We start from the raw sequence: 23,876 nt of genomic DNA on the forward strand, positions 1-23,876 counted from the left end.
TAATATAAAGTGGGACCTTAAGTTGTAAGCGATGTTGATGTTATTTATAATGTACTAAAAAGAGAAGCTTAGCAGAACGTTAATGCTGCTCCTTTCCAATTCATTTCACTTATTGAAAGTGAATGTTGACCTGTGGTTGTAAAAGGTCAAAAATGATATGAAAGTACCATAAAGGTAGTCGTTGAGAAAACATTCACAAAAATTTGAATGATAATCCTCTAATAGGTCACAGATAAATATAATTATCACATAACGACACATAAGGTTTAAAGTCTAAGCTATGAAAACTGTATGATGATTTCTTTAACACAAAAAAGAAAGGTTTACTACTATGTTCATGTTGCTCCTCATCATATAGTTTCAATCCTTATTCCATAGAAGTTACTGGTGACCAGGGGTTGTTAAAATCTAAAATACAATATTTTAAACCTAAAATAAATACTAACATTTAAGCTCTGTCTTTATGATAACCATCTAATACTTCACTTACAAATCATGTCATGGCACATTAGTTTTAAAGCCAATGATGCTAAACATCATTGGTTCCAATTTGTTTCATATGTGATCACAATATGCCAAAACTGAATATTCAAATTATACAGATGAGAATTAAGAGCTCTGGCAGAGGAGAAGATTATCAGTAAATGAAAAAAAGTTCCTAAAAATAGCTATATTACAACATCAGAGGACTTTGGAATTTATTTGAGCGCTTTGATGATGCTTTTATGGTGCTTTTGTCATTTTTTGGAGCTTGACAGAATTTGGCCACCATCTACTTTCATTTTATGCAAAAACAGCATTGTAAACAGTACGAAGAAAACAAAGAAAGAAAATAGCACAGGTTTTAAACAATATTTATTTATGACTTAAATACCCAGACGGTTATGGCGTGAGCATGACAACGAACATGTTTAAAAGCCTTGTTGAGACTATCAACAAGAAAATGAACTTAAACATCTCTCTAAACCCTGACAGGTCAATGTAAAGAAGGAAAGGGGATTAAGCGATGTGGTCCAGCACTTGCACAGTAAACCTAGGGCTAATCTTGCCTTTAAAGCCAGAATCTCCTGACCCCTAAGACTTCAAACTACCACTAAGAGAAAAACACCACAGGAGTCTTTTCAGGTGAGCGGGTGGCCGGGCTGTACACCCACACCAACACAAACACACATTACCATATCAATAGACATCCACTGTCTCTTTTTCAACATAGGAAGCTCCTTAGTATAATAACACACCAGTGATTGACATATGCAGTAATGGACACGGTAAAGTTAGTGTATAGTGTGTGTGTGTGTGTGTGTGTGTGTGTGTGCGTGCGTGTGTGCGTGTGTGTGTGTGTGTGTGTGTGTGTGTGTGTGTGTGTGTGTGTGTGTGTGTGTGTTTGTACAATTTATTTTCGCTAAATATTCAATATTGTGAATTAAATTTCATTAGTCTCTTGTTACAGTTATCAAACAGTTGGACAACAAGCAGGCCATTTTCACGGGCCAATGACTCCCATTGAAATGGTATATATATATATATATATATATATATATATATATATATATATATATATATATATATATTATATATTATATATATTATTTCTTTTATTTCGGCTAGAATAAAAGCAGTTATTAATTTTTTAAAAGCCAATTTAGGGACAAAATTACTAGCCCCTTTAAGTTATATTTTTTCCTCATAGTCTACAGAACAAAACATCATTATACAATAACTTGCCTAATTACTCTATCCTGCAAAGTTACCCTAATTAACCTAGTTAAGCCTTTATATGTCACTTTAATCTGTAAAGAAGTGTCTTGAAAAATATCTATTAAAATATTATTTACTGTCATCATGAAAAATATAAAAGAAATCAGTTATTAGAGATGAGTTATTAAAACTATTATGTTTAGAAATGAGTTGAAATAATCTTCTCTTTGTTAATATATATATATATTAGCGCTGTCAAAATTAACGCGTTAACGCATGCGATTAATTTGAAATAATTAACGCGTTAAAAAAAATTAACGCAATTAACGCAGTCTTATTTTTTATTTTTATTTTTTTTTTCCTGTTGTGGCCAGGGCAGATGCCCGCAAGTTTCCCGCTGTTTCGACGTACTTTTTGGGCCGGGCTGATCATCTTCTTATGATCTGATAGGCCCATAAAACACTCAGCAGACTGTCATGTCTTTCTGCCTCAATGATTGACGGTGCTGCGAGCTGTCACGCTCTGAAAGTAGGATGTTTCTTTTCCGGACAGAGCACCTGTGTGATATATTCTGCAGCCCATTGGTTCTTTTCTTTATTGACATTGGGCTGACCCAATCACAATCTTCCATGTTGGGCTCTGTGTAAAGTAGGTGTGTATTCGTCAGAATATGCAAGAGTCACGCCTGTTCCTCACGCGCGGGTCCGCCCCGCGGGTGAGCAGTAGCGGGGCACAGATCAATATATTCCTGTCTATTCTATCTAGTTACCTATCTGTCCTTATACATATACTTTTTTTTAAACTTTTAATCTGCACCACGGCCGCGACAACTTCCTCCTGCTGTTTCCTGAACCTGCAAGTCTTTATTTTACAAATTATAAAGAGTGTCTGCTTCTCAATTTCTATGAGGGGTGTCATTCATGTATTTTAAGATGCACTCGGTCAGAAGACAAGCGCAAGAGATATCATGACAGTGTTTTTGATCGTCAGCATGATGTAGGCTTATAGTGACAATAATATTTATACAATATGGTTATTATAATGATATTTATACATGATCAAACTAGTGTGCAACTTAAGCAACTTTTTTTTACATTTATTTTTGTAGTTCTGCCCAAACAAATATTTGTTGCATTTTTTAAATGTTTAAGTTCATTTGATTAACAATGTAAAAGCTGTTAGCTACGTTTGATGTTTTATTGTTGAGTTAAACATGTTTTTTAAGGGTCTCTGATACATTGCTTTTATTATTTATCTTTATTTTATTAATCAACATTAACTGTGTGCGTCAGCAGGCAGTTTTTGTTATGCTCATTATTTTCTAGGCCACCTCAAAACACACAGGCACCCACATTTCCAGTGTGGATTATAATTTTATTTTAATAATAAACAAAAAAAAAATTAGTTTTTTAATTTGTCAACTCTCGTTATTTCCTATATATGGCTTTTGTGCTTTTATAGAATGGGAGTGGGTAAACCTATTCAAGGGCATGCACAGATTTTCAATACTTTATAATTATTTATATAATTTTCCATATTTGCAATATCTGTATTTTGGCATTTTTTTGCAGTCCACTTAGAATCCAACATGGAAATCAGTGTTTTCTTTATTGTCATTGATTGTTTTGAAATTCAAATGGCATTACCATGCCTGTGTTTTTATTTCTGTAATAAATATGGCTGTCAAGCCAGGATCTTGATGGTTTATTGTGGGTATGTTGTTTACATGAAGAAATCTGTTACAAGTAAACAAAAAATTCTTATAATGAATTATATTTTGAATTTAAATAGTATTTGTCTTGCGTTTACATTCATTTTACACTCGAATAGCCAAAATTACAAGTTTCCGTCTTTTAAATGCGATTAATCGCGGTTAATTTTTTTTAAGAAGTGCGATTAATTAGTAAATTTTTTTAATCGATTGACAGCACTAATATATATATATATATATATATATATATATATATATATATATATATATATATATATATATATATATATATATAGTTGAAGTCAGAATTACTTTTATTAATTGTTTATTTTATTTTATTTATATTTCCCAGATGATGTTTAACAGAGCAGAAAAATTTTCGTATTATGTTTGATAATATTTTTTCTTCCAAAGAAAGTCTTATTTGTTTTATTTTGGCTAGTTGCCTTGTTAACTTGCCCAGTTATCCTAATGATTTAAATGTCTTTAAATTTCACTTTAAGCTGTAGAGAATGGTCTTGAAAAAATGTCTAGTAAAATATGATTTACTGTCATCATGGCAAAGATAAAATAAATCAGTTATTAGAAATGAGTTATTAAAACTATTATGTTTAGAAATGTGTTAAGAAAATCTTCTCTCAGTAAAACAGAAATTGGGGGAAAAAACAATATGGCTAATAATTCTGACTGTAACTGTTTTGGTAATGACAGTTTCAAGACACCTCTTGTATGGAGGATGGAGTCATCAATTCTTGAGAATTTTGTGGGTCTCGTCTATGAACTTGGATCTTTAGTTGTATTTCTCTTTTAGATTTAGGTCTAGTCATCTGTTAGGCCATTCCAGCAGCTTTATTTTATTCTGAAACAAATTAAGTTTCCTAGGCTGTGTTTAAGATCAATATCTTGCTGAAATGTCGATTCTATATTCATCTTCACCATATGTCAATGTAGATTATAATGTAGCAACTCATATTAATTTACACTGATGAGGGGCATGATTGCTGAATAACTACTGAGAGATTTCGGCAGCTGACTGGGCTTTCCAAGCTATTTTTACACCTTCCTTTCTTCATGTAGTCAATACTTTTACGTGTGTTTTTTCATTTTAGTACTCAAAGTTTAATTAAATTTGTGTAATTTTATGTGTAATATTTGTAATAATTTGAATTTTTTATTGTCTTGTGGAATAAAAACACTTTAATTCAGCAAAGTTCATTATTGATTAAAAATTAATTATTCATTAATTATTTATAAATAAAATAATTAATTGATTTATTTCTAATTTAAGTACATTTAAATAGTATATAGGCATTTATTAAAATGTTTTATTTCAAAAGTCATCTCTATTAAGTTATTGTAATACAATGGCAAACATTTCTCTACTATTATGCAAAATTGAATTTCCTCATACGTGCTGACATATATCATTATCATCAAGATAAGAGGGATCTTAAGAAAAAAATGGTTTAGTTGAGCCAAGGCAGGTTGGCTTTTTAAAGACTTCATGGTTCAAAGTGTCAACCTTCGGGCACATAAAAAGACATAACCCTTCAGTAGAGCGTCAAAGTTTCTCAAAGCCTGCCAGTTCAGGGTATTGGTTTGATTGAAAATAATACGCCATTCCATCTTTCAAAGATGTACTTTTCCTAAAGCATCGCTGATTGCCCTGTGTCCATTACTAGGAGAGATTATGATAATATTCCACATTGTGCTCTGTGTGATGCAGGGGAAATTCAATACTCAAAAGGTTAATGCAATCAATTAGGATGACAAAGGGGTAAAGTAAAACCCTCCTGCTCGCTGAGAAAGGAGCAAGGACAGGGAAAAGAGAAAAAGGTATTGAAAGCTTGAATAGATCTGCCAGGAGAGAAGAGGCACTCCAAATATGTGAGAAAGAGGTGAAAACGACTGTTGTCTATTCTATATGAGCTCTTCAAAGCGCCGCTGCTCTTGTGTCACACAAATGCAGACACACACAAGACAGATAAAGATTAAAGCAGAGCTCTCGCTGAACACTCAATAGCTACACCCTTTCCTTAGCCCGTTTCACGTTATACACATTATTTTAAAAAGTAGAAGTAGAACATGCACTACTAAAACTAAATTTATCACAAAAAGAAGTTTGTTCACTGTAAAAAAACAAATAAATCCAATATTAAAGTAAAATAAAACTGGAAGCTATGGTTAAAGGTCCCCTAAAATTCGTAAAAAAAAAAAAAAAAAAAAACTATCAATATGATAGTCTTAAGCCCCATTTACACGGGGCTTCAACGGATCCAGAATGCAATTCGGCAAAGCCTGACGTCACCCATTCAAAGTGAATAGGAAGCGTTGAAGCTGACGCCCCATGTAAACGGGGATATGTATACACTACCTCACAAAAGTCGGTAACACTTTACTTGGACGGTCCATTTGAGTATTAGTAGACTGTTTGCTTAATATCTGCTGATACAGACATTCAACAGACATTTAACTGACTATAAGAAACTTAGCAATTAAATGTCAACTTTAACCCTAACCCCAACCCTAATCCCAACCTAACAGGCTACTTATATTCTAATGGGATTTAGTTGGCATGTAGATGCATTGTAACTTAATTCAACAAACAGACCATCAAAATAAAGTGTGAACCAAAAGTCTTGTCGTCAATCTCAGTTGTAGGAGCAATAAATAATAACTTGACTTCTAGTTGATCATTTGGAAAAGAAGGTAGATTTTGTCCATCTGTTGAACTGCATCCCAATCATCACAAATACTGCAGAAGATCTATTGGAACCTGCATGGACTCAAGATTCTCCCAGAAATTAGTCAAGTTTGGTGAAGGAAAAACCATGGTTTGGAGTTACATTCAGTATGGGGGGTATGCGAGATCTGCAGAGTGGTTGGCAACATCAAACGCCTGAGGTATAAAGACATTTGTACCCATTACATTACAAACCACAGGACAGGGCAAATTCTTCAGCAGGATAGCGCTCCTTCTTATACTTCAGCCTCTGCATCAAAGTTCCTGAAAGCAAAGAAGGTTAATGTGCTCCAGGATTGGCCAGCCCAGTAACCAGACTGGGGTAAGGTGAAAGAGGATGCATTGAAGATGAATCCGAATAGTCTTGATGAACTCTGGAAGTCCTGCAAGAATGCTTTCTTTGCCATTCCAGGTGACTTTATTAATAAGTTATGTGAGTCATTGCAGTGATGTGTGGATGTAGCCGTCCAAGCTCATGGGAGTCATACACAATATTAAGACCTTACTGTCTTAAATAAATAATTAAAAATCAAGGCATGATCATATTTTATTTTGGTAAAATAAGTGTGATCTAGAGGGCTTTGCCTCTAAGCCACTTCTGATACCAAATGACCAACTAGAAGTCAAGTTATTATTTGTTGTTGTTACTAAAACTTGGAAAGGTGACAAGTCTTTTGTCAGGTAGTGTATGCTAGTATGCTCCAAAAAAGTGACAAAATACACATTTTATATTTGATAATCCAAAGCTTACAGTTTCTCACTTCTACCAACTCATACTTCAACTTCTCATCAACCAATCAAATGCTCTCTAGTGTCTGACATGTCCCACCTCCTACAAGATGTCTCATTTGCTTTTCATTTAATGCTCAACCACTCTCACTGGCAGATCGGTCATAACACAAAACACTACTGGCTGTTTGTTTTAAAGGGTTTTTAAGTAAATTTGTCCCACTGTTTCTTCATGTTCAGTTTAGATTACATCAAACCGAATAAAAAAATTGTAGATTCCAAAGCACTTCACTGAACCTTTAAATATAGTTGCAAGTGCAAACATTTGTTATGATTTACTGCAATTTATTAATTTGCACGAATGTTTTGAAGAACTAGGATCTACCCATCATACCTCTGTTACACAAAAACACAACAATAAAGATGTAGTTATGAGAATGTTATGATGAACCAATTTTTACAAAACAACTTTTCCCACAAGCAGAGGTTCTTACTAATGTTTAGAAGGCATTCAGTATCATTCACACAACTGCTATACACCTACACTCAAAAAAATAACAAATTTTACTTGTTTAAACTACTTATTTAAAATGAGCTGAAACAACACAATTCTTGAGATTTCATTAGGACAACTTAACTTTTTTATGTTCAATCCACATAAATTTGTTAAAAGTGTTAAGTTAACTTAATTGATTTGTGTTGGAACAACATGAATGATTTGTGTGGAACCCTGCAGTTTTTACAGTGTAAATTGTTACAAACATTCAATTAAAGTAACCCAATAAACATCACTAATTAAAATTAGATGTCATAAAAATATAATGTACAACATTGATGAGAAAAATCTAAAAAGGAACCACAGTAGTCAACAAAAAAAAAAACATAAAAAGAAAAGTGACATGCAGAGAATCCTGGAAAAGTCTGTTTATGGTTATTCGCGGTATGTTACTGTTAACCAGTTTACAAAATTTAAGCATTTTAGCAGTTTTTTCAAGTTGAAATCATTGCCATTTTTAAAAGTGTTGGGTTATCAACTATAAAACAACAGATACACTGGTAAATGTGCTTCATAAATCCAGCCGAAATTACCTTGAGAGCAGCTGGTTCAAAGTAATTACAAAAAGGGCTATATATTCCACTTCCTTAAGCTTTCTCCAGCTTTCATGTTTTGGGTTTAATATTTCAATTTCATCTGCACTGAGCATTCACAGCTTGAATATTAACAATAATAAAACTGCGCTGAAATTAAAAAGACAATCCCTTCTCTTCAAGAGGGAGACAATGGCCTTTATTATTTAGATAGATGCTACACCGCCGCACAACACAAAGGATTCCCATCATTGCAGATAAATGGATAAAGTTAGATAGCAGTATTGAGCTGTACAACTATTGTGATAATCCATATTACCTTTTCAGTCCTCAGCACAGTCTATCAGGGAGAGACGGTGATAATTACATCTTAGCAACCGTCTGTTCTGATAAAAAAGGCACAGAGTGGCACTGTAACGTCGCTCTATTGAGAGACGCCGCGATGCCTAATTTCCCACCCAGCGCAGAGAGGAATTACATAAAGAGAGAGAGAGAGTGAGAGAGACGGCTGTAATCCAGCGCATCCGGGAAGAAGCAAACTTCAACCACACCTGTTTACACCAGGCCCAAATGCAACAGATGAATTCTGCACAATAATGCTCATTATATCTGTTTGCAGTCGTCACGCTTTTTTGTAATACCACGATTGACATAAGGATTTGTCAAGAGGCAACTTTCCAAGAATTATTTCCCAAGGAGATTTCTCTGAACCAAAATCGCAAGTGAAGCAACAGTGAAAGGAAAAAACTATTTCTAGGCATTTCTTTAATTTTCTTCAATATACTTTTAACAAGTGAAATCAACGAATGACCGGGTTGATATAATTTTGAATTATAGGTGAAACAATGTTTGTTTCAGGAATTTGAAGGTACAAACAGATTATCTTTACTATTATTAGATGCTTTCTTAACTGCTGTTTTCTCATCACTATATTTGCATATTTATTTTGTTAATTAGAGGAATGCACAACTTCATATAATCATCTAAAGTGGTGGTTTCACTAAAAGCATTGTGTGTGTGTGTGTGTGTGTGTGTGTGTGTGTGTGTGTGTGTGTGTGTGTGTGTGTGTGTGTGTGTGTGTGTGTATTTGACATGCTTTTTAAAATTTGTATAAAATTATTTTTACAGTGCATTGTGTTTTGCATCCTGACTGGCTGTAGAACATTGTCAATCAGTCTCCTTCATGTCTCCTGTACAGTACAGAAGAGGTTTAGCTTGCCAAATTATACATAAATCGTCAAAAAGGGTTGTAACTATTTGCAGCAAGACCACCTTAAGGGATGACACACCGGATGCGACGTGCCACGCAGCGCCATGCATTTTACAATTGTAAATATAGGTTTAAATCAGGGCACTCACACCTACGGCGCAAGTCAGGCTGTCTGTGGTGCCCAGCTACGATCATCTGAAGTGTCATCTGAATAATTTCATTTGAAATAAAATGGGGATATTTGCTTCCGATGGGTGTTACTTCCAACTGTCATGTGCATGGCGCAACTGGTATGCAACCCCCTTAAGGATGAAGCGATGAAGGTTTGTGCCTGACAACAGGTTTTGATCTTTGGTTTCATTCTATAATACTGGACATTTTTTCTATGAAGATTTAAACTTTGAGAGTGTTTAAACAAGAGAGAAAAGTGTGAAAATGTTTTCTTGTCTGAGAAAAGTGTATAAAGTGTGTAGTGAGAGGTTGTACTGCCTTAAAACATCCATAATAATTGAAAAAATAAAGCTGACTACTTTACGGATTTCGCCGTAAATTTCGTTCGATTATCGTGGGTTATTTTTAGAACGTAACTCCTTATACATCGCAATAATGAGGGACCACTGTATTTAACAAATATATACCAATATAACACCAAACAAGTGTAATTACAAATAAATGCTCTGCTAATTTTATTTATTTATACAGTTTTTATTTACTTTTCAATGTTTATATTTCAACTAACACAATGTGTTAAAGAAAAGTGCCACCTTAATGACTTCTTTCTTGTGATAATTAATCATTAAATGAAAAATTTTGCATTGGCAAGTCTTAACTTCAGAAAGAGCCATCTAGTATGAGAGGTAACCAAGGCCTTCCACCAACATGCTAAGAAATTTGACTTTTTATAAGCGCAACTGCTGTAATTTGACCTACATCGCACTTCCCTGTTGCACCATTTTGGGGGCCAGTGGACGAACCACTGAGACAAAAAGCCCAATAGGCTTTGAAGTTTCAGGGCTTCTGAAAGGCAAGAGACCACAGTCTCAAAAGATGTGGCGGCCCGGAGGCCCCGGTTCAAAAGAAAAACAATTACTTTGAGCGCGAGTGGAACGCGATGCTCCTGTCTTGGCTTCCTGCGGCCCTAGTGGCGGAGAGGCGTTGGGGGGTGATTTGAGGAGGTGGCGGATTTGATGGATGGGCTGGAGGGAAAGTCTATTCACATGGAGATGTTACATCATAAATATTTACACAGGGCTGCCGTTTCCATGTAGCCTCTTCTTGTTTTGACACACTGGAAAAAATTCAAAGGCCAAAAAAAAGAAGAATTTGAGGGGGGAAAAAAGAAAGAAAAAAAGCACAAAAGAGGTGATGGCTTTTTTGTTATCGCAGTTTGGAGTGATACACCAAAGGAAAGCAAACTGACAGTCCAACTTGTTAACTCAGCAGATAACACGCCATCTAAAAAGTCAGTTTAATACATCAATGTCTGTAATTACTTAAATAAGAGAGAATAGTCTCCGCAATCTGTCACTGCACTGCATTTGACCCAAGTGATCTCTGAAAGCAGCCCAGTTCGGCGGTCTAGCGAGAGGGAGCCTGCTTTTTGTTGTCTTAAAAACAGCTCATCCAATTCTTCACAGCAAGCGCAATTAAAAGCCTCCCAACTCCCCGCAGAAGGCCTGAACCAACAAAAACAAATTTGGCAGTTTAATTTTCTTCCCACTGTTTGAGAGGGAATCCATTTGGGGAGGCTTCTGCGCTGCACCCGCCTGGTCTCTGGGAGCTTTTCGGGAAGGGAAAAGGCATGCAAGGCCCCATGTTGGAGCCAGTTTGGCTGATTAGCCGAATTAAATATATCAAAACCCAATTAAGCTAACTATACTCCAGCCATTCAGGTTGCAATGAGGAGAGAATTGGGTCATGATGCTGGGGCTGCTTGGCTTGGCACACTGTCCTATGTCTGAATGCGAAGAGGGACTCCTAAAGCATCTGGCTTATTAGGCTGAGATGCAAAAAAACAATGCTTGAACTTGATTGCAGGCCTTGGTATGAAAGAATACATATATATTATCAAACGGCAGTAACGTGTCAGACAGTGTGCTACTGTTTAATCTACAGTATATGGGAGCTTCCTCTATAGAGAACTTTGTTGAATCATGAAAGGGATCCTTTGTTGACACAGCACACTACCTGGCGCCAGAAAATAAATAAATTAATCAATAAAAATTAATATTTCATAACTAATAGGGATGTCCAGATCTGATCACATGGTTTCAGGTGTTACTCATTACAGTTAAAGGACTCAAATATTACTATTATTAATATAAATATATTATTTTTTAGCACATCTACTGCATAGACAACATTTTTTTATTTTTTTCCCCAATTTCTGTTTAACGGAGAGAAGATTTTTTTCAATGCATTTCTAAACATAATACTTTTAATAACAAATTTCTAATAACTGATTTATTTTATCTTTGCCATGATGACAGCAAATAAGATTTTACTGGAAAATTTTCAAGACACTTCTATTTAGCCTAAAGTCAAATTTAAAGGTTTAACTTAATTAGGTTAACTAGGCAGGATGGTTTGTTTTTTAGACAATTAAAAAAAATTGCTTAAAGGGGCTAATAATTTTGAGCTTAAAATGGTGTTTAAAAAATAAAAACTGCTTTTATTCTTGCGGAAATAAAACAAATAATACTTTCACTAGAAGAAAAAATATTATAGGACATACTGTGAAAATTTCATTGCTCTGTTAAACATAATTTGGGAAATATTTTTAAAAAAGAACAAAAAAATTTAAAGGGGCGCGAATAATTCGGCTGACTTCAACTGTATGCAGTGGCACAGAGTTAGACCTCTTTTATCACACAGAAACAGCATCACTTGCAGCATTACATCACTTTGTTAAAGAGATGCTATTGGTTAAATGCCGGCAAAGTAGAACACAGAAGCAGCTTGAAGTGTAAAGCACGAGTATGTCTGTGGTCTGGCAGCATCAACTGTTTTATAAAGTGGACAACACCAACATTGCCATAGCAAACTGTTAGATGTGTAAACTTGGAATTGCTAGAGGTGGAAAGAAAAAGGCTACATTTAACACAACAAACCTGATAAGGTACCTCAAAAACAAACACCCGGAACAATACAGCGAGTTTACCCAGTCAACCCAACTGAAGACGAGTCAGTTCACGCTGCAGGAGAGTTTGAAGAGGAAAGAAAAAATGCCCCGTGACAACGTGAAGGCACAGGACATCACAGCCAAGATAGCACAAATGATCGCAACGAGTGACCTGCCATTCGCCTTTGTAGAGAATCTTAGATTTCTTATGCTTTTGGAGCATGTAGAACCTTGATTAGATTTTTATTTAGCTTAATGTTTTATAGAAGTATCTGATCGGCTTTCAGTATCGGTAGATACTCAAAATCAACTCGAGAGCAGAAAAAAAAACCTGATCGGGACATCCTTAACTCTATTTTGATCTCCAATTTATCTGTTATTTACTTTTTCCACTTAGTGTAATTGGATATAGTGTATTTTTGGCTTTTCCGATAATTTCCTTAAAGTTACAGTGCTTAAATTATTTTGTTAAGTGTCACATAATATGAAGTGAATATCAAGTATATCACTATAACAAGTTTTTAAAAGGCAAATAGAACTATTTAATGAATAAGTATAACTGGTAATCAATTACGTTTAAAATTAATTAACATATGTACAAAATATGTATTATTTAACCAATTAAACCATTAAAAACTAAAGCTAAAAAACACATTAAAAGTAAATATTAGATTTTTTTTCAAAAAAAAATTCACAATATAAAATTTATTAGAAATATAACAATCACATTTAAAATGTATTGTACATTTGATTAATTAAATATCAAAATAAAATTAAATAAAAATAATTTTTGTACTTTTAGTCTGACTCACAGTTACCTGTCAGCATAGTCAGACTCTGTTATCTTCACAGCAAAAACGAGACTTAAAAAGCCCGTAAAGAACAAAGACGTTTGAATCGGAGAACATCTCTTCCACATATCGCCTGACACAAAGAGCATGATCTGTGTTGTTCCCTCTCCATTCCCTGCCCAGCCATGCATGACTGCCGGTGGCTGCCGAGACATTGTTTAGACATAGTTTGCCCGTGATTGATGCTGCAAGTGTGTATTTGGCCCAGCGCTGAAAGACACTGGCAGGACAAAGGGGTGTTGGTTTCTGTGAGCCGCGTATCATGGTCAGGCCAGCACCCCCTGGACATGAGGACGACCCCGAGACTGACACGAGACAACGCTCGACATCACTCCTCTGCGCTGACTCAGGAGCCACGGGCAAAGCCATGCGAAACACTGTCATTCATCCCACTGAGCAGATCCTCGCGCTCTTAACTTTGTCCGTAAACTTCCATGAGCTGTGTTAATCATGTGTGGCATCTTATGTTCATGGAGATGGCAGCTGTCAAGGGCTAAATATGATGATAATGGAAAACCTTGTGCTGAGCTGCATGCACTTTTAACAAACGCTGCAAACTTAACATTGACATAGCTGGCAAGAAATCACCTTGAAATCTAAAAATGGAACATTAACGTTGTGCTGCCATTTAATCACTCGATGTGTGGCTTTATAGACTGTGACGTACAAAAGACCTCTACGCTAGTTACTGAAAGCCAGCGTTTATAGTTTAAAAAGTTTTAAATATGACTTTTTTTTTTTGTGCAACACTTTATTTTAAGGTGTCATTGTTACACACTTAATTAATTATGAATAATAACATGCAAATAAACATAAAATTAACCCACATTTTAACAGTGATCGTAAATACATGTACTGTAATAACATTCAGTCCTTAAATTAATCGTTATACCAGACATCCACTGCTTCACTTTAAAAGGCACTTATTAAGACTGAATTCATATGGTGAATTCCTTTTGGATGGGCCTTTTGAAGCTTCAAAAACGTTAGATTGTAGAATATAAGATGGATTTCAGAGAGATCATGTAATGCTCATGACAGAAGTAATGACATTTTAGGGGAATAAATAATTAAAAAAATATATATTAACATATTAATTTAATAATTAATTACAGTAATAGTGTTTTCTAATGACAATAAATGCAGCCTAATGAGTATGAGACACTGTAGAAAAATACAATGAAATCCTTAGCATCAAACATTTGGAAAATTATTTTAAGTTATCTTGCAAGTAATCAAGATTAAATTTCGATTTTGGTCGTTAGTTAAAAATTAAAAAAAAATAAATAAATAAATAAAATAATTGAGATAAAAGATTAGTGTCACATACCCCCAAAGACGACCACAAATGTTTCTCCACAAAGCCCAAGTTCATGTGAAACTCAGTAAAATCCTCTAATCTGACTACTCGGCATGTATAGTTGAAGTCAGAATTATTAGCCCCCCTCTGATTTTTTATTTCTTTTCTAAATATTTTCCTAAATGTTGTTTGACAATGCAAATTTTCACAGTATGTCAGTTTTTGTTTTTGTTTTTTTGTAGAAAGCCTTATTTGTTTTATTTTAGATGGAATAAAATCAATTTATTAACAACAACAGCACATAATCATTCAACGCACATGCTTCCCCTACCTCGCTTTCTCTAACAGAAGTCTTCACAGGCTTACTTCATCTGTAAAGAGAGAAAGAGAGAAAAAAAACACTTTAGTAAATAAAAATCCAAGTGTCTCTTTGTCAGGCATTACATAAAACACTCCATTAATACTTCTATATCCACACAGAGCTGTCTAAATGTAAAGATATGTCATCCTTTTAACATTCTGGGCGCAAAAACCCAAGGCTGACTGAACAAAAGGCTCTCAAACGGCCCCCGTCGTGACCCATTGCGTACACACAGAAAGCTACTGTATGGTGGCGCAGTTGGTGGGGACTGACAGGTGACAGAAACCCACCACAAACCCCGCTCGCATTACTCATCCCAGCCCAGGAGAGCAGGTGTGCCATCAGTTAGCTAGTTTTTCACAAATATTCTAACACGGCTTGCGATGATAATTTACTTAGAATCAGTAATCCTAAAATCTGATTGAGGGAGGATTTTATTAGCCACTATGACCTTGGCCGGCGTGCATTAACCAAGGCCAGCACAACACTCATATTACAGTGGGCAGTAAAGCCAAGCCAACTGTGACCACTTTCTTCTGATTCCTCTGTAAGCAAACATCCATGATGAGATGGCTGGTGATATATGTGGTTTGAACAGCACAGCCTAACCGAGCGTGGATGAGAAAGTGAGATAAGCATTGTTTAACACTATGAGATGAGCACATAGCAGGAGAATTCATAGTTATTTCAACTTTAAAAATCAAAAGGTGTTGAATTTGAACTTGACTTTATTCATTTAATGATTGTGTTGTTTTTGTGCCACTAGGGGCACCAGTCACAACTTTAAAAATGTCTTTAAAGCAATAGTTCACACAAATTAAAATGACCATGAGTGGTGATTACTTATTTAATTTGATTACTCACCACTTGTGCAGTTTTAATTTCATTCTTCTGTTGTACAAAAAAGAAGATACTTTGAAGAATGATTGTTGCTTTGCACAATTAAGCTCCATAGAAGGAAAAATGAAAAACAACCTATTGAAGTCAATGGGTGCCTGCTACCAGTATTAAAACAACACTTTTAAGCAGATGAAGGGTGAGTAGAGTGAGATAGCATGATTTACATAAGGCTTTTTAAAAAAAATAGTTTTTAAAAAGGTATAATATATAAACCAAACCAACCAACTAGAAATCGCAACAATAAAATCTTTAATTTGAAAGCAGTATATCAACATCACACAAAAATACAAAGGAGATTATGGAGACAGAATTACAATCCCATAAGTGAATATAGTGATATAGTGATATAGCATATAGTAAATAACCGATAAAATAAATAAATAAATAATAAATAAATAATGCTTATTTACCAAAAAAAGATATGATAATGCCTTGATTTTAAATTGATTAGGACAATAAGGTTTGACTTTGCTTAGACAAAATTCTTGTCACTTAACAGAAATAATGTAAAGTATAGAATATGAAGTCATGGTGCAATGGAAAATAAATTAATATTGCGTATGACTCCCATGAGCTTGGAGGACTGCATCCATACATCTCTGCAATGACTCAAATAACTTACTAATAAAGTCATCTGGAATGGCACTGAAAGCATTCTTGCAGGACTCCCACAGTTCATCAAGATTCTTTGGATTCATCTTCAATTCCTCCTCCTTCATTTTACCCCAGGCATGCTCAATAATGTTCATATCTGGTGACTGGGCTGGCCAATCCTGGAGCACATTGACAAGAACTTTGATGTAGAGGCTAAAGTATAAGAAAGAGCGCTATCCAGCTGAAGAATTTGCCCTCTCCTGAGGTTTTTAATGTAATGGGCAGCACAAATGTCTTGATACCTCAGGCTGTAGGTGTTGCCAACCACTCTGCAGATCTGTCGAATGTTCCCAAACTGAATGTAACACCAAACCATGATTTTTCTTTCACCAAGCTGGACTGATTTCTGCGAGAATCCTGGGTTCATGCGGGTTCCACTTCCAATAGGTCTTCTGCAGTATTAGCGATGATTGGGATGAAGTTCAAGACATGATTCATTGGAAAAATCTAGCTTCTGCCACTTTTCCAAATGATCAACTAGAAGTCAAGGTATTATTTATTGCTCTTACAACTGGGATTGACGACAAGACTTTTGTCAGGTAGTGTACTATGCTTAAAGGAAGTGGGCAAAATTTAGCATGTCTTATGCGACTCTATTGGTGGAACTTTATTGTGGAGCATTATGGGCAATGTAATTCATCAATTTGAATTCTGCAATTAAATGTAATATTTTAAACATATATGAAAAGATGTGTTCAACAATATCATGCGATACGATGGAGGTCTTGACAGACCAATTTTTGCATTCAACTATTGTGGCAAACAGGTTTTCAAAAACTGCTATCAGTCAAAGCTCTAACTAAAAACTCCAAGTGTTGTCATGTGAACTGGCTGGGATGCTCAAACAAACAAAGCAAAGTTTTGACAGCTTGTTAATACTCTCTTTGTAAACACTATTTATAGCTGTCTCTGATGCATATTATGAGAAGACGGAAAAATTACTTTGATACTGAAATAAATTCTTTACTTTAAACAATCTTATTAATTTATTCATTTTCTTAATTCCTTCTTGATTCTTTTCTTTTTTAATTAGGGGTCATCACAGTGGAATGAACCGCCAATCATCAATCATCGCCAATGATCAGTCATGATGACTGATGACTCATCCTGCACAACCCAGGTTTATACCCAATCAGATCATCTTAAATGATAAAGCTCCTCCCCTAGACCATCTGCAACCAGCTACTCATTAGCAAATCATGGCTCATTGTTCAGTGACTTAACTAAAGCCTTTTTGCCAATGGAAGTGCCCATTGACAAATCCTGCCTAAACTTCTCAAGAAAACTAGGCTCATCAAGCAATGTCATGGAGTCTTTAAGTCCATCCAACTTTTAATACACACACACACACACTAGAAAACAAGCCCAAATGAGAGACTGTGGCGACTCGCAAAGTTTCCTAACCTTGAGAGCACAAGCAAGCGAAAAAGTAATAATAATTCTAACCTGATCTTCCTACTTATTTTATATCTCCCCTCAGCAACCAAACTTCTACTCGGCAACAGTGCAGTTATTAATTCATGAGGCACTAATTAGTTCTTTGTTTAATTTTGTGTTAAACAGACTGACCGGAATGATAACGACTCGCGCTGTAGCGCTCTGGTCCCACGCCGCCCCTGTTTGCTACAACAAGGGAGCATCGTGCGACTAGCATGATGAACCCAATTCCCTTCTAAGTTGCACTTCATTAAGTCAAAATGTGACAAGGAGCTTAGAGGAGGAACTGGCAGATCTGATCGTACATAACAATGCAGGCCCCGTAAGTTTGGGATGAGGGGGAGCCGTGCATTCCAGCATCCATGTTGCTAATTTTCTATTTTTAACCCGTAGGGGCTGCCTTTCATTTTCCTTTAATTGTTTTTGTTGGGAGCTGCAGTGTCCTCTCTTTAAATTGCCGCTCCTATCAACTCCCCAGATCAAACCCCTGTGCAACATCTCTAGCGCAGAGTAAACAACAGGCTTGCCCTTTTGCATCAAGTGGCGCGGGCGGAATGTGCCGGTAAATAGGTGACTTTAATAACACGTTTGGCGCAGCGCACACGTCATACGCATGCCAGTGATACCATATGAAAGACCGAAAAAAGAAAATGTTGCATTTTGTGCCTTTGGATCTCGAGAATCCTGCTGAGAAGGAAACAGAACAAAAGCCGGCCTGAAACTGGGAGGAATGCGACTGTTTTCCAACCTCCCCATATTTCACATTCTTCACCAATGCGACGAGAACACAAACATAATAGAGAGGCTAATCAAGTGCATGTTTGAGATTTATGATGATCCACTGATCGCGTTTGCCAAGATTTTTCTCTCTCTCTCTCGCAAATGCATGAGAAAGTGTGGTATTCCTCATTCTTGCTAATATAAGAGACACACCTATACCCCATCTGGTTGCAGTTATGTAACCTGTGATATAATACATGCTTGATCTTTTCATTCTGTCCAAATTGTGTGTGTCGTATATCATTCAAAGCTCTTAAGTTAAAGAATTCACATATTTAAAAAGAAAAAAAACATATATCAGTCTAAAGTTGCATTAAATCTGAGTTTATTTCCAAAATCTACACTCAAAAAAAATTGTTTCCAAATTTGGGTAAAATTGCAAGATTTCCTTTGTTTATTAATTTAATTTCTTAACCCAACCTTAACACAGTGGTTAAGTTTGCATATATTTGACCTAAATTATTTCTTTTTAACATGTTATGACTTTTGTCATTGCATATTGCCTTCTAAGTAAGCAACTTATTCACTATGGGACTTCTTTAAGTGAAACAACCAGCTCTAATTTGACCTTTGCATGATAACCATAAGATTATATACATCATTCAAAAATAAAAAATGTTTTACAACACTTCATATATATTATAGGTGGGCATAGATTTTTTTTCAATCTCGAAATTAATCTAGATTAATCTAGATTAAAATGGCTCATTTGAATTCTGCCGAAAGCATTCAGAGTATGTGTGCAACCCAAATAATAAGTCTTTGAGAAAGGGTTTCTCAAGCCAGGTGGTGCATTAGACCAGTGGCTCTGAATCTCCTGTTTCCAAAATGCATCACAAACTGCTTGAAAAATTGTTCTACTATGATAATTGGTGATGACAATAAATGATGTTCAATAAGATGTACTTGTGTTTACTAACTGTTTATTCAGCTAAACATGAATTTTGAACTGTAGGCCGACATAAGCTCCTAACTTGCTTTTGATGTATGTATATACAGAAAATGCTTCTTCGCGAAGCCGAGTTCACAGAGCCCTGACGGTGTGTCAAACATTGAGTATGTTTACATGGGCAACAATACTTTAATACAATTTTAATATGATTAAAACAATACTCTGATTAGGAGTCTACCATGTAAACAGCGATTATTGATTACCTTAATGCAACTAAAGTCATAACTGAACTAAACAGAAATGGAAGTAAACACCGCAGTTAAACTATTACCATCATGTAGGACTTTTCGCCATATTTTCTGACAAGATCCACACAGGCGGCTGTCAAGTCAAGGACCGCACACACAAACACACACACACACACACACACACACACATTGTGAAATGCGGAAGTGGAAACGCGTTGGCGTGCATTATTAAACTCCATAACACTCTCACCAGTCCTTACTGCTTATTTGCGTCTAATACCCCAGTTTGTCACGGTAGCATGAATGAAATCTTCAAGAGTTAACGTGAAACTGCCGAACTGCAGTTAAAGTCAGGCATCCTGCTGGTATGATTCAGAAGGGCACTTTTTGTCAGATTCCTCACCAGGCAGGTATACATCCGTGCTAAAATATCAAGGTGAAAGTCATCATAGCTTGCGTAGAATAGACCCAGCTACCAAACCAACTTTGAAGAATAGATTTACGGCGATATTTTTTATCGTGCGATAAGAGTCTCGCGTTAACGCCGATAAAAAAAATATCTACAAGACACAATGTCTACTTTTACAAACTGTAGGCAGCTGCCTTTTAAAAGAGCATCTTGATCTTAATCATCATCATGAAATGTTACAAGAGACTTATTTGGCACAGACAACTCCAATAGCAACTCTACACTGCACAAACAACACTTTATAAAGGAGACCCTAATCAAGTTTGATGTTGCCATGTTGCAAAGCTAACAGAGGCCAGCCAACAAAAACTTACATGAAGACTTTTTATTGTGGTCAAACCATGGTAAAGCCAAATCACCCATATTTTTGCTAACCATAGCTTAAGCATGATACTTACAGAAAAAAAATGGTTCTAAAAATCAACGCAGAAAAAAGAATGGTTACTACATGGTAACTACAGTAAAACTATGGATAATATTCATAAGGGGACAAATATAGCGCTCAGAAGAACACAGAAGACTCAAGTCTACAGTTAACAGGCTGCCCAATATAGTCAACACGATGTAACACACACAAACAAAAATATTTAACACAATCCAATGTAAAAATTTAAAAATTCTTTGCAATGTTTTCCTGTATTTATCTAAATAAAAGTTGTATTAACAATTATGGATCAATTGTACCACTACGCCGCTTAAGTATTTGGCTAAAACAAGGCAGAATAATTAAGCCACCTATCCACTGCAATGCTTTACAATGCCGCCTCGTAAGGAAGCGCGCTAGGTTTTGGAACAGAGCATAGATGAGATATTTACCCTCTCAAGGGTCTCCCCATTGGTTAAAGATACGATAAAAAACCAGACTTGTAATTACACTGTATAATAGGCAAGATTGGCATTTTCAAAATCATTTTCATGTGGATGGAAATGACATTGCTCTGACTATTCTGTATTCACTGGTGCAGATAAATAAACAAGGCATGAAGAAAGAGAGAGAGAGCGAGCGAGGGAGAGAGAGGAAAAAAAACACGAAGAAAGAACGCAGAGTACAATGGCAAGCAGGTCAGTAATTAGAAAGTCTGTTTGCACAGTAATAATTTTAATATATTCATCAGGAAACAGGGCATGCTTCGCATGATAAAACGCCATCAAGGAAGATATCCCAGCACCCCCTTAACCTTTCCTGAAGACTGACAGCAGATTGCAGAGGATCTCAAAGACAAACTAGCTCTCCAATTATTGACACATACGACTGGGCTTCGTTCAGTGAGAAATTATGCAGCGGACAGTTGACACGAAAACATGACATGTGGATGCTACCTTTAGCTCGCAGGCACAGTTAACTGTCGTGGGTTAGTTAAGGAACTCAATCAAGAGCGCGCAGTACTTTTTAACATGAGGTGCGACACCTGTTAAACCAACAGAAAGTGATGAGCGCCGCACTCCTTCCAGTGCTAGAAACACAGAAACGGTCATGTACATGACACGAAGCGTTGAAAGGGAAGCAGTAACCTTGTTTGTTATTGTGCCCGGTGATGATGCTATGGAAATGATTGCAAATTGTTTAAAATCACCCTGTCACACGAGCACACACATGCACACACACAAAAAGCTGACCTTATTAAGTCATTTCACAAACAAAAAAGCAAGGAAATGTGAACGTAGTCTCGCCGTAAGATCAAATCAGGCATGAAATATACTTCCAAGCACGTGAACCAGGAGAGCAAGTTCTTTTAATGTGCATCTCACACCTTGAAGAAAACATCCATTAAAGATTTGTTTTTTTTTCTTCCACAGAACTTGATTTTCTTTAAACCCCCAGGGTCGGTGTGCATGACAAAACTCTTACATGACAGCTTCCTATCCTGAAAGCGAAGCTAGCTGCTCCCAGACGAATCCACAGAGGACCTGTAGGTTTAATAATTAAAAACAGGAACATACACATTCAAAGTAGCATACAAAACAGCTTGAGATAACAATCCTCTGTCCTCTTAGTTAGGATTTACGGCCGATCCATTGTTTCCATTTCCTGGCTGTGTTTGTAACAGTTTATAAAATTAGAAACTTGGTAACCCTTTTCTGGTGGACGCGGAGCCGGCTGGAATAAAAAGCTAATCGCTAATTACGTGATTCAGATGACATACTTCGAGAGCCATTAAAACGAGCAGCCTTTCCTCCCTGGCTTAGACCTTTTCATTCTTTACGTACTCCCCTCTGAGTTGCTATTCAGTGGCTGTGGCACAATGAAAAATCGAACATTTACTTAATAGCGCTGCTTATGCGGAGCTGACAGAGGCGAGAAGGCCCCCCTTTTTGCTGTCACTTTTGGCTGCTATTCTCCACTGCCTGCAGGAGAGAAGGACACTGGGCCGAGGGGCAGCTACCTCTGCACCCCACCCTGCCCTCCTGCCCTAATTTTTGTCGTCCATCTCTTTGAAATGCGGTGCTCACGTGGGAGCAAAGAATGGTGAGCGATGTGCAACAAGTGGCGGCACCATGGAAACCACTATTTTCCCTGCAAAATATTCCTTTCTGGCCCTTTTGAGGAGCTGTCAGTGCGCAAAGCGAGCATCACACGACCCCGGGCCCGGCCGTGACAAAGCCTATTTTCTGCCTCGTACTTGATTGATTAAAGAACTTTTTAGCAAAACCATGTAACAAGACAAAAAAAGTGACACATGGAAGAAAGGGCCGGGGGTGAGCTTCTATCACACTGTTTCCCCGGTTATATGAAAAAAAGACAGAGGGTCGGGAGGGGGGGTCGAGGTCAGCGAGAGCATGAAAAACCACCACAATTGCGATTAAGACGATCAGGAGAAAAGGCAAAGTTGTTGGGGAAGTGAGCTCATCTCGTGGCTGACTTGAAATCAAAACTGACCCCATTTACTTTATAAACACACAGACCTGCCCTTTGTTTTTCACCATGCATAATATCAATATAAAAAAGGTAGCAGAAGTTGAGGAAATGGAAAAAATGACACATGCACTTTGATTACAAAATAGAGATCCTTGAAAAGAAATGGAGTAAATGGCTGGCTTTCTCCATAACGACAATATAATTATATATAATTTAACATTTACATAATTGTAGAAGTTATGCATCATTGCGAGAATATGTTTGGGAACCTTTTAATATAATTAATTTTTTACTTATTCAATTTTTTATGAGGTTAATTTAATATTTTATATATGTATGTATATGGATGTATTTGTGTATATATGTATGTATGTTTATGTATGTATTATTATTTTTTATTTGTTTGTTAGTTGATTTTGTTTCAACTGGTTATATGTTCCTAAATCAATAAAAACTAAGCATACTATAAAAAAGAGACCTAGATATATTTAAATAGAAAATGGCAATAATAACATGGAAATTGACTATACAAAACAAAACATTACTTAAATTAAATATAATGTTATATATATATATATATACACACACATTATATACAAAAATCTGCAGTTTTATAATAGATTTTATTTTATTATTTTGTGCTTTTACTTCTATTTTAAATGTCTGTAATGTAACATAAATTCGTAAATGGGTTGTTTATTATTATAACAAAGAATATTATATTTAAAATGGATGGATGGGTGGATGGATGGATGGAATGGAAACCTACACTTTAAACCTTTCTTTTCTAAATTTGGGTAAAACATAGCCAACACAGATTTCATTT

At 35.9% G+C, this 23,876-nt stretch overlaps 1 protein-coding gene and 1 long non-coding RNA gene across 34 annotated transcripts in view; one reads left to right on the forward strand and one right to left on the reverse strand.

The window, feature by feature from the left end:
- Positions 1-19,488, forward strand: part of LOC141380510 (uncharacterized) — a 29,745-nt gene extending 10,257 nt beyond the window's left edge. Inside the window, exons 2-4 of the long non-coding RNA XR_015523730.1 lie at positions 976-1,125; positions 16,702-16,856; positions 17,401-19,488. This is a non-coding gene — a long non-coding RNA (uncharacterized LOC141380510). The remainder of the gene's footprint in view (positions 1-975; positions 1,126-16,701; positions 16,857-17,400) is intronic.
- Positions 1-23,876, reverse strand: part of casz1 (castor zinc finger 1) — a 333,881-nt gene that overhangs the window by 125,959 nt on the left and 184,046 nt on the right. For all 33 annotated transcript variants that reach the window (XM_087307326.1, XM_087307351.1, XM_087307357.1 and 30 more), the window contains one exon: positions 14,784-14,823. The gene's annotated coding sequence lies outside the window, so the exon portion shown is untranslated. The remainder of the gene's footprint in view (positions 1-14,783; positions 14,824-23,876) is intronic.

This window comes from Danio rerio, chromosome 23 (assembly GCF_052040795.2).
Source record: "Danio rerio strain M-AB ecotype USA chromosome 23, GRCz13ab, whole genome shotgun sequence".
Lineage (NCBI taxonomy): Eukaryota > Metazoa > Chordata > Actinopteri > Cypriniformes > Danionidae > Danio > Danio rerio.